Source organism: Panthera tigris, chromosome B4 (genome assembly GCF_018350195.1).
Source record: "Panthera tigris isolate Pti1 chromosome B4, P.tigris_Pti1_mat1.1, whole genome shotgun sequence".
NCBI classification, from domain to species: domain Eukaryota; kingdom Metazoa; phylum Chordata; class Mammalia; order Carnivora; family Felidae; genus Panthera; species Panthera tigris.
Genome location: NC_056666.1, coordinates 128741338 through 128751794, shown reverse-complemented (window position 1 = coordinate 128751794; position 10457 = coordinate 128741338). Strand labels below are relative to the sequence as shown.

The 10457-nt window shown below is 46.0% G+C and overlaps 1 long non-coding RNA gene across 1 annotated transcript; it reads left to right on the top strand.

Annotated features, from left to right (window-relative positions):
- Positions 1-632: 632 nt before the first annotated feature.
- Positions 633-9595, top strand: LOC122240153. Its single transcript, XR_006219512.1, has 3 exons — positions 633-740; positions 7980-8157; positions 9518-9595. It is a non-coding gene; the product is annotated as an uncharacterized LOC122240153 (long non-coding RNA).
- Positions 9596-10457: the final 862 nt, after the last annotated feature.

Sequence of the window (10457 nt, the reverse complement as noted above, 5' to 3'; positions counted from 1 at the left end):
CTTAGTTTCAGCTCAGGTCATGATCTCATGGTTTTGTGAGTTCAAGCCCCGTTTCAGGCTCTGTGCTGACAGCATAGAGACTGCTTGGGATTCTGTGTCTCCCTCTCTCTCTGCCCCTTCCCTGCTCACGCTCTTTCTCTCTCTCTCTCTCAAAAATAAATAAATAGGGACGTCTGGGTGGCTCTGTCGCTTAAGCGTCCGACTTCAGCTCAGGTCATGATCTCGCCGTTCGTGGGTTCGAGCCCCGCGACGGGCTCTGTGCTGACAGCTCGGAGCCTGGAGCCTGCTTGGGATTCCGTGTCTCCCTCTCTCTCTGCCCCTCTGCCGCTTGTGCTCTGTCTCTCTCTGTCTCTCTCTCTCTCAAAAATAAACATTAAAAAAAATGAAAAATAAATAAATAAATATTTTTAAAAATTGGCATTTAAGACTGAATTCTCAGCCGCCTTGGGGAATCATTTTCCCCCTCAGCCACTCCCCACATGCACGTGAGGCCACGCACGTTCACTTTTCTCTCGTCAGTCTTTTATGACAGGGCCTCAGGCTAAGAACGCAGAAGGGTAGAGGGACAATGAGCGTCCCCCCTGCACGGGCAGCGCGGCACACTGGCCCCCGTTTAAAGACGCTTCCGTCGCGGCTTTTTCTCTTGCTCAAAAATCGCTTGAGATGCAGCCTCCGTGTACTTGGACACAAATCACCCCCACGGCTGCAACAGAACCATCGACTTGGCTCACCCACTTCCGGTTAGCTTCACGGGCATGTCCTTTCCCACGGGCTTTGGATAACGTATCGCCGCCGTGTGTGCTGGCTTTAAACCGTAATATTACGCGACAAGCCTTTTCCATAGCGCTCCTCCGCGCTGCGTGGCGAGAGGGGGCCGCACCTCGTGGCCCATCGGGGTTGCCGTGGTCTCGTCACCCCTGTGAGTCCGCCTGTGTGTAATGGCACCAAGCCCGTCCTGTTTGCAGCGGCGGCTCTGGCCGGCGGCCAGGGCCGGTGACGGGCTCCCGTGTCCCCCTCTGCTTCCTGGCTTCCTGCGGTTCTGGGTGTGAGGGCGCACACGCAGGGGCCGGGAGCTCCTCGTGATTCTCGTTACACTTCACGAAGGCAGTTATCTGCTGTCGTAGTATGTGCAGATACAGGCCACTGAGGAGGGCTCAGGACATACCCCTGCTTAAATCCGAGGATCTGCTACGTTCCTATCCCATGGCACGGGGTGGCACCCCCGTGGCACGGTGTGAGCGCCTTGAAGCGAGATTTGTTACTTCTTGGTCAGGCTGGCATTGTTTCCCGGTTACTTCAAATTGTTTTCATGCTATTGTGAATAGTATCTTTTAACGTGTGTGTGTGTGTGTGTGTGTGTGTGTGTGTTTAAGTAGTCTTGATGCCCAGTGCAGAGAGCCCACTGCAGAGCCTGAACTCACGACCCTGAGATCAAGACCTGAGCTGAGATCAAGTCAGACGCGCAACCAACAGAGCCACCCAGGCGCCCCTAATGTTGTGTTTTCTAACCTGCTTTGTTGCTCAACAGAGATATTCATCTTTAATACTCCTCTGGGCTTCACTGAAGTTTTACTAATTATAATAGTTGTCGAATGAATGCTTCGTGAATACATAATGCTGGGTTTCTTTCTTATTTTTTTTTTTTTAAGACTCATATTCCTTATTTTGGATCTATGCCTTATTGGGTTAGTTTGAAATCTTAAATTACTTAATTTTATGGATCCTAGTATTTCACTGTTGGCAGCTGGCTTACAAAAACCACTGTTCATCGTGATAAGGTGTGTGTTTTATTCCTATATTTCAATATTTTTCTTAGGATTAGGTGCTGAATTTTCAGACTCTAATGAGATGATCATAATTTTCCTTTTTTATTTATCCCATGAATAAGGTGTATTGTGTGCGTAAATTTCCATATATCGAATTGTCCTTCTGTTCCGTGAAGAACCCAACTTGGTCATTGCAGGGTTTTGTATCAGTCTATTATAGATTTACATTCCCTACTGTATTCAATATGTCCATCTCAGAGTCATAAATATTGAGCTATGGTTTCCCTTCCAGGTAATCAAGGCTTATTATCAGTGTTATATTCACATCGTAGAATATGCTCAATTGCATGCTGTGATTTCTGTTTCTGGGGCAATTTATATGACGTGAGAATTGCTTGTTTTCTGGAAGCTTAAAAGAATCTGCAGATTTTCTTGTTTGTCACATCTTCATCAGGATGCTTTTGATTTTTTTTTAAGTTTATTTATTTTTGAGAGAAAGAGAGTGCACACACACGCAAACGGGGGAGAGGGAGAGAGGAAGAATCCCAAGCAGACTCCGTGCTGTCTGCGCAGAGCCAGACGTGGGTTTCTATCTCATGAACTGTGAGGTCTTGACCTGAGCTGAAATCAAGAGCCAGATGCTTAGCTGACTGAGCCACCCAGGCACCCCTAGAAGCTTTTCATTTTTAAAGGTTTTTAATGCGATTGATAAATGTTTCTCTTTCCTGTGCCTGAAACCTGGCCCCAGCCCTCGCCCACACCTCCTCTTTTTTGAAGACTTAAAGGGTCATAACAAAATCCTAGCTATTTCAAACTGCACTTGTCCTCATTTTCTATAAACAGGTATTTCTCGTGTTCTTCGAAAAGACTTTCATAGGGGAAGAAGTACAATGGCCAATGGACACATGTAAAGATGCTTAACATCATTAGCAGCCCCCAAAATGAATATCTAGACCACAGCAAGATCTCATTGACCATCTCATTGACCACTTTGGCAAAAGTGAAACGAATAAAAGCATCCCGTGTTGCTGAGAAAGAGAGAGGGGAATGTGTATTCTCAGGCACTTGGTTGGAGCACAAAGTGATAGAACTTTTGGAAGGACGATTTGGAGTCCTCAAAACACAGAACGTGCATATGCTGAGGCTCACATCCCCCCTCTAGAAATTCACCCCACGCAAACACAACAGCACGTACAGAGAAGGGTGTGTGATAAAAACCTTCACTAGTGCCTTGAGGTGGTCAAGAGAAATGGAAACAATTTGCAATACCCCTGGAGGGGGACTGTTCCCATGAAAACACACCAATATAAAAGAAAGACTTATGGACACAAAGAAGAATGAAACCAATCTACATGAACCGACCTGGAAGGAAGACCCAGAATGCGTTAAGTTAAAAAAAAAAAAATTGAAGAACATAATCTCGATTTTTAAAAAGATTGTATATGCAGTGGTACACCCAGCGGTGAGCAGGCTCAGCCCGGGGGAGAGACGCTTAGGGGACGGACGACCCACACCTGTACCTTCCCCTCATCTGTCTTACCGAAACGTGCTGCAGAAATCACACGCTGCTTTCACAACGAAAACCAGTGAACTAAAAACAACTTCATAAAGAGGCATCTTTATTCCTCACCCCCCTGGTCACGATAAACTCGCCAGCTCGCTTTGGTAAAGGCATTTAGCACAGGCAATACCGCCGAGCACATGCCGAGGCGAGAAAGAGTCGGGCACGTTAACGTCGTTAAGTGTCAATATTGTCGTCTTTTAAAAAACTCCACACGTGACAAGCGTTCCTAACCTGTTGTGCTGACCTTTCGGGTCCTTTTCATTCCAGGATATCTTTCATATGCAGAACAGTATTCAAATCGGGCTGAGAGTCGCCGGGTCGGTGGGGCTCACGCAGGTGTCATATCGTGATCTGGATACGTATTCTGATTTGGGGTTTATAAAATATCGTCCCTGTGGCTAAAGGGCCCTGGATGCGGTTGGTCAAATTGTGAGATGGGTGTGAGCCAGATAGTGCGGGAAATAGGGTAGGAATGAGATCTTAGACCCTCACCTTTGCTTTAGGAACTGGGATCACACACACACTCAGGGCCCCGAGTCACTTGCCAATCTCCCGCATCTTCCATTATAGGTTGAGAGAGGGCGCTGTAGTCAGAGGAATCTACTGAGAAAAGGGGGGTGTTACCTGGGTAGATTCCAGGTGATGGTGTAGTCATAGAGCTTCGAGCCCCCCTTTGCGCCTCTCTCTCTACAGGTGACAACGGGTCTTGAGCCAGAAGAGACGTAGTTTCACCTCCTAAAGAAGAAAACAGAGCCCACAGTCAGGTTGGGGGCGGGGAGGGTGGCTTCACCCAGAGCTGAGACCCAGTGAGTCAGACCTAGGAATTGGTAAACATATGGAATCTATGGAAGGCGGTGAGCCTAGAAGCGGGGAGAGAGCCAAGAATAGAACCCTGGCAAGTGCCAATATTATAGAGGAAATTGGGGAATGAAAGGGCTCCCCTAACGACTCAGGGAGGAAGTTGCCTGAGAGATAGAAGCAGAGGGAAGGCCCCGGAACAGAGATAATGTCTCCGTTATCCTGTGATGCTGCTGGAACTTCTGGATAAATGGATGCCGGACGACTGGAGCAACTTGTCAACTTCTCTTGGCAATTACTCAAAAGCAACAAGGAAAGGACGGAGGCATCATCTATTAGAAACCGTGAGAAACAGGTAACGTTTTTTCCCACTTTGCCAAACGCAAGAAGAATGAGCAGGGCTTTGGCAGGAAAAGGAGAGACGATGCCAGTAATTGCAAAGAAAAATGCCCCTCTTCAAGGTGAAGGGCATTCCCGAAGTGCAAAAGTAAAATCCCTTTTTAAAATGGTGAGAATAAAGTGTGCGGGGTGGCACCAAATCGGGACTGGCTCCAAGAATCAATGCACTAAATGAGGAAAGCCGGTGAGACGAGCTGAATCTGGAGGAGGCAGTTTGTCCTTGAGACGAGAGGAGAAGAGGGTCAGCGTTGTGAACAGTTTGAAAACTGCCCGATTCCCCTGCTTGGGGGAAACAGAAACAGAAACTCGTGCAGAACGCCCCAGATCAGAAAGAACAGTTCTGTTGCCATAAAACACAGTCCTGACTTCTTCCTTATTTCAATCTCCCATAAATAGCTGGTCCAACAGCAAGCAACCCAAACAAGGTCTCCACAAAAAAAATATTAACCCACCAACAACAATCAACCCAGCTGAAGAGCGGGTTAAGGACCTGAGCAGACATTTCTCCAAAGACGACATAAACATGGCCAATAAACCCACGAAAAGATGCTCCACATCACTCATCATCAGGGAGATGCCAACCCAAACCACAATGAGAGACCATCTCATACCTGCTAAGATACAGATTGTAGAGAGAGAGAGAGAAAATAACAAGGGTTGGCAAGAGGGTAAAGAAACTTGTGCATTGCTAGGGTATTGAATGTAAAATGATGCAGCCAACGGGTAGGTCAGTTACCCCCCAAAATTAAAAGTAGAATTATTGTATTTCCAGAAATTCCACTGCCTGGTAGATATTCAAAAAGACCCTGAAAGCAGGGTCTCCAGCAGATACGTGTAAACCCGTGTTTACGGCAGCATTAGTCATAATAGCCAAAAGGTAGAAACAACACAAGTGGGTAAGTAGATAAACATAACATGTGGGATATGGAATAGATATACAAAATATACCATGAAATATGATTCAGCCTTAAGAAGGAGTGAAATTCTGCCACATGCCACACCACAGGTGAACCTTGAAGACTTTACGCTTGGTGGAATGAGTCAGACACAAAAGACAAATGTTGTAGGATTCCATTTATACGCGGGTGCTGGAGGAGTCAAGTTCACAGAGATGGAGGGTAGAAAAGTGGCCAGCAGGAGCTGAGGGGTGGGGCGGGGAGGGGAGGGGGGAGCAGGAATGGGGAATTAGTGCTTAATGGACGCAGAGTTTCAGTGTGGGAAGATGAAAAAGTTTTGGAGATGGGTGCAAAAGAACGTACATGTACTCAATACTGCTGAAGAGTACACCTAAAAAATGATTAAAATGGTTCGGTTTATGCTGCCTATATTTGACCACAATAAAACATATATATAGGTCCAAGGTCCAAATGGAAACTGGAAAAAGAAAATCAGAAAGAAATGGCAGATAAAGAACACTCACCAGAAAGGTGTTGCCAAAAAGCTGATGAAAATTATCAACAATTCTTTTGCAATTCATTTTTTTAAAGCGAGTGAAGCGATTTCCTTTATGATAGAAGAGCAAAACACGTGATCTCAGGGCTCAGGGAAGACACGGCAAAACAGGAGGCAGTTAAGAGGAAACTGGTCAAGCTTAACAAAGAAGAGAGAAGGAAAATAAAGCCATTGCAGAAATAAGTGAGATAACAGAATTCACACAAGGGGAAAAAGACACTGTTAAAAAAGAAATAGTAATCGACAACAAAGACAAAAATGAGGTCAATGAGCAAAATGAAATGAAGACAAAGGTCTGGCAAAAAATACACGGAATAAAGGCAAAATCCAATGCATGCGAGGTGGAACTTCCAAAGAAGAATACTGAAAAGTGTGAACAGAACGAGTATTTAAAGTTAAAATTCAAGGGGCGCCTGGCTGGCTCAGTCAGTGGAATGTGCAACTCTTCATCTCGGGGTCGTGAGTTCAAGCCCCATGGGGGGCGTGGAGATTACTTAAAAATAAAATCTTTAAAAATATAAAATAAAACAAAGTTAAAATTCAAGCAATCCTTCTGGACACAAAGAAGCACACCACGTCCCAGGAAAAGTGGCCACTGAAAGGTGGTACCGGGCCACAGTCTAGCAAAGTTACCAGAATCCACATGGAACAAAGGGACCCCCGGGCCACCAAGCACGTGGGCTTCAGATTTTCCATAACAACCCTCAGCACAAGAGCCATGGAGCTGTGCCTTTGCAAGCTGCTTGTGATGACTGGGAGTGTGCATGTGTGTGACAATTTTGTAATGTTTGTGTCCTGGGATATAGATAGATGATAGAGACAGAGGTAGAGATAGATAGAGATAGAGATAGAGATAGAGATAGATTTGGATATGGATATAGATATAGACATTTACGTCGATATAGATATAGATTTGGATATAGATACAGATATAGATATAGATAGATTTAGATTTAGATTTGGATATAGATATAGATGATATATAGATATGGATTTGGATATGGATATAGACATAGACATTGATGTCAATACAGATATAGATATAGATTTGGACATAGATACAGATATAGATATAGATAGATTTAGATTTAGATTTAGATTTAGATTTAGATATAGATGATATAGATATAGATATATAGATATGGATTTGGATATGGATATAGACATAGACATTGACGTCGATATAGATATAGATATAGATTTGGATATAGATACAGATACAGATATAGATATAGATATAGATAGATTTAGATTTAGATATAGATATAGATGATATAGATATAGATATAGATATATAGATATGGATTTGGATATGGATATAGACATAGACATTGATGTCGATATAAATATAGATATAGATTTGGATATAGATACAGATATAGATATAGATATAGATAGATTTAGATTTAGATTTAGATTTGGATATAGATATAGATGATATAGATATAGATATAGATATAGATATATAGATATGGATTTGGATATGGATATAGACATAGACATTGACGTCGATATAGATACAGATTTGGATATAGATACAGATATAGATATAGATAGATTTAGATTTAGATTTGGATATAGATATAGATGACATAGATGATATAGATATGGATATAGATATATAGATATAGATATAGATATAGATATAGATATAGATATATAGATATGGATTTGGATATGGATATAGGCATAGAGATCGACATCGACAGACATAGATACAGATATAGATTTGGATTTAGATTTAGATTTGGATTTGGATATGGATTTAGCTATAGATATAGATATGGATACGGATATGGATTTGGATATGGAGATAGACGTAGACATTGACATCAATATAGATATAGATTTTTTGGCATGCCATCAGCTCTTAGGAACACAGAAGAAAAGCATTTTGATTCCTAATATCTTATATTTACTTTATAGAATATATCCAGAAACTGGATAAATTCTATCCTTTAGCCTCTTACCCAAAACCGACATACACACACTTTTTACAGGTTCATCGCAAGAAACGCAGACGCTTCAGATACACGTCAGGAAGAGAAGACAAATCCCTTTCGATGCGGCCCCCGGGGTGATAATCAGTGTGCAAACTGATAGTCTGACAGGCAGGGTGGTTCACAAAGGACTTCACACGCATTTTCGCCCCATGTGGCTTCCAACGCCCTTTGTCAGGTGAGTGAGCTTACGTTCCCCGCGTGTCACAGCCGCGGGGAGCGCAGTGCCGGCAAGCGAGGTACTTACTCCGGCTCCTCTTCTTGGGCGCACAGCCGACGAGGGCGGGCTCCCCGGCTCCACAGTCGTGCCACCTTGGGCCTCTACGCGGGGTCCCATAACTGAATGAAAGGTCTCTCTAACTTTGGAACTTTAGGCAGATGATGAGATGAGATGAGATGAGATGAGATGAGATGAGATGAGATGAGGTGGCTTTGAACCGGGTTTCCGAGGGTCCAGGGCGCAGCTGATCGCTGTCCCGCTGTCCTCCGTGTCAGCCGTCCGGGCAGCTGACAAAGAGCTCAGTAAATATACAGCCACTTATCACCAGGTTTGGGGAGGCGCCTGTTTTGGCCTTCTCAGAAAAAAAGACCTGTTGTACGAACAGCTCAAAGGAATGAGTGTATTTACCTTGGACCAGAACCATGGCCGTGGCTGGGTCTGCATCCAGTCGTCCTTTATAGTCGTGGTGATCTTTCTTTCTTTCCTGTTTTTTTTTAACGTTTATTTATTGTAGAGAGAGAGAGAGAGAGAGAGAGAGAGAGCGCAAGCATGAGTGCACAAGCAGGGGAGGGGCAGAGAGAGAGGGAGACAGAATCTGAAACAGGTTCCAGGCTCTGAGCTGTCAGCACAGAGCCCGACGCGGGGCTCGAACTCATGGGGTGTGAGATCATGACCTGAGCTGAAGTCAGACGCCCAATTGATTGAGCCACCCAGGTGCCCCAGTCGTGGGGAACGTTCTGAAGCAGGAGTGTGATCCTGAGTTTCCCCTGTAGACCAGCCCTTCTCAGACTTCAGTGTGGACACAAGTCCCCAGGAATCCGGTCCGATGGCTGGCTCAGTTTCACTCGTCTTGGACAGGGTGTAAAATTCTGCATTTCTCTTGTTTTTTATTTTTTATTTTAGAGAGAGAGAGAGAGAGAGCACATAAGCAGGGGAGATGGGCAGAGGGAGAGGGAGAGAGAGAAAGAGAGAGAGAGACAGAGACAGACAGAGAGAGAGAATCTTAAGCAGGCTCCACATGCAGTGCAGAGCCCAACACGGGGCTCGATCCCACGACCCTGGGATCGTGACCTGAGCCAAAATTAAGAGTCAGGTGCTCAACCAACTGAGCCACCCAGGTGCCCCAAATTCTGCATTGCTAACCAAACTCCCAGGGAGCCCCGCCAGAGGCAGACCAAACTTGGAGTAGCCCGGAGGCAAGGAATCCTTCTCTGGGTCCCCATGGGTCTCGAGTTCAAGTTAAAGCTTTTCCCTGTGGCTTCCTGGCCCGCTTGACCTGGCCCTGACTGGTTCCAGCCTCTGTTTTCATTACCGCAAGGTCGCCGGATCAACGAAAGGCCCGTATCCAGAAAAGATAACAAACTCCGGCCAATGAATAAGAAAAAGACACGTAATAGAGAAACAGGTAAGCAGCTTGACTAGGGAGCTCACAAAAGAGGGTGCTCAGTGGCCAGTAAATACGTGAAAAGCAGCTGGAACTCACTGGTGACTAGGTGCCTGCATATTAAAGACCAAATGATAGACACCTGTCCCCCAGGCTGCGGGGGTCAACACGTTCCCTGTGCCCCGTGAAGACCCACCCTTCGTGCAGAGCCCTGCCCACCTGTGCCAGGGGGCTGATGGTGCTCACAGGCCTTGCGTCTTTGGGGGAGACCGCAGGACCCTAAGAGCCAGCAGTAGTGACACGCACGGCCGCCTCATCAGTCCTAAGGCAGGACAACCAGGCAGACTTGAAGGAATCCAGGAGAGGGAGAGCCCGGGAGAGGCCCCAGGGAGATGTGCAAGCGTCCAGCAAAGGCCTCTGCTCAGTGGGGGAGGGGGGGAGGGGTCTCCACAGGGCGCCTCCCCCACCCCCAACCCAGGCTGCAGGTGCGTCCCTGGAGCTTGCTGTTCAGCAACAGGGCAGTTGTGGGTCCGCTGGTCCTGGAGACTTAGGTCAGGCTGATTCTGGCCCGAGTTTCCCCTCTTGCCCTCCTGCTTCGGGGAGTCAGCTCTTATCCAAGAAAAGGTTACTTATTTGGGGGGATGGGGCAGAGTAAGTAGGGGGGGAGGAGAAGCAAGGGGAGGGGTAGAGAGTGTGCAGAGGAGTGGAAACGGGCTGTTCTCCCTGCCCCGCACCCAGGGTCCCCCCTCTGCTCCGCCCTCCCACGCTGGGTGTCCAGATCCTTCTCTTACAACACCACAGAATACATCCCCCCCCATCAGGATACCTTTTTCTCCTTGGAGCCTGGCAGATGAGACCAGCAAAACCACCTGCT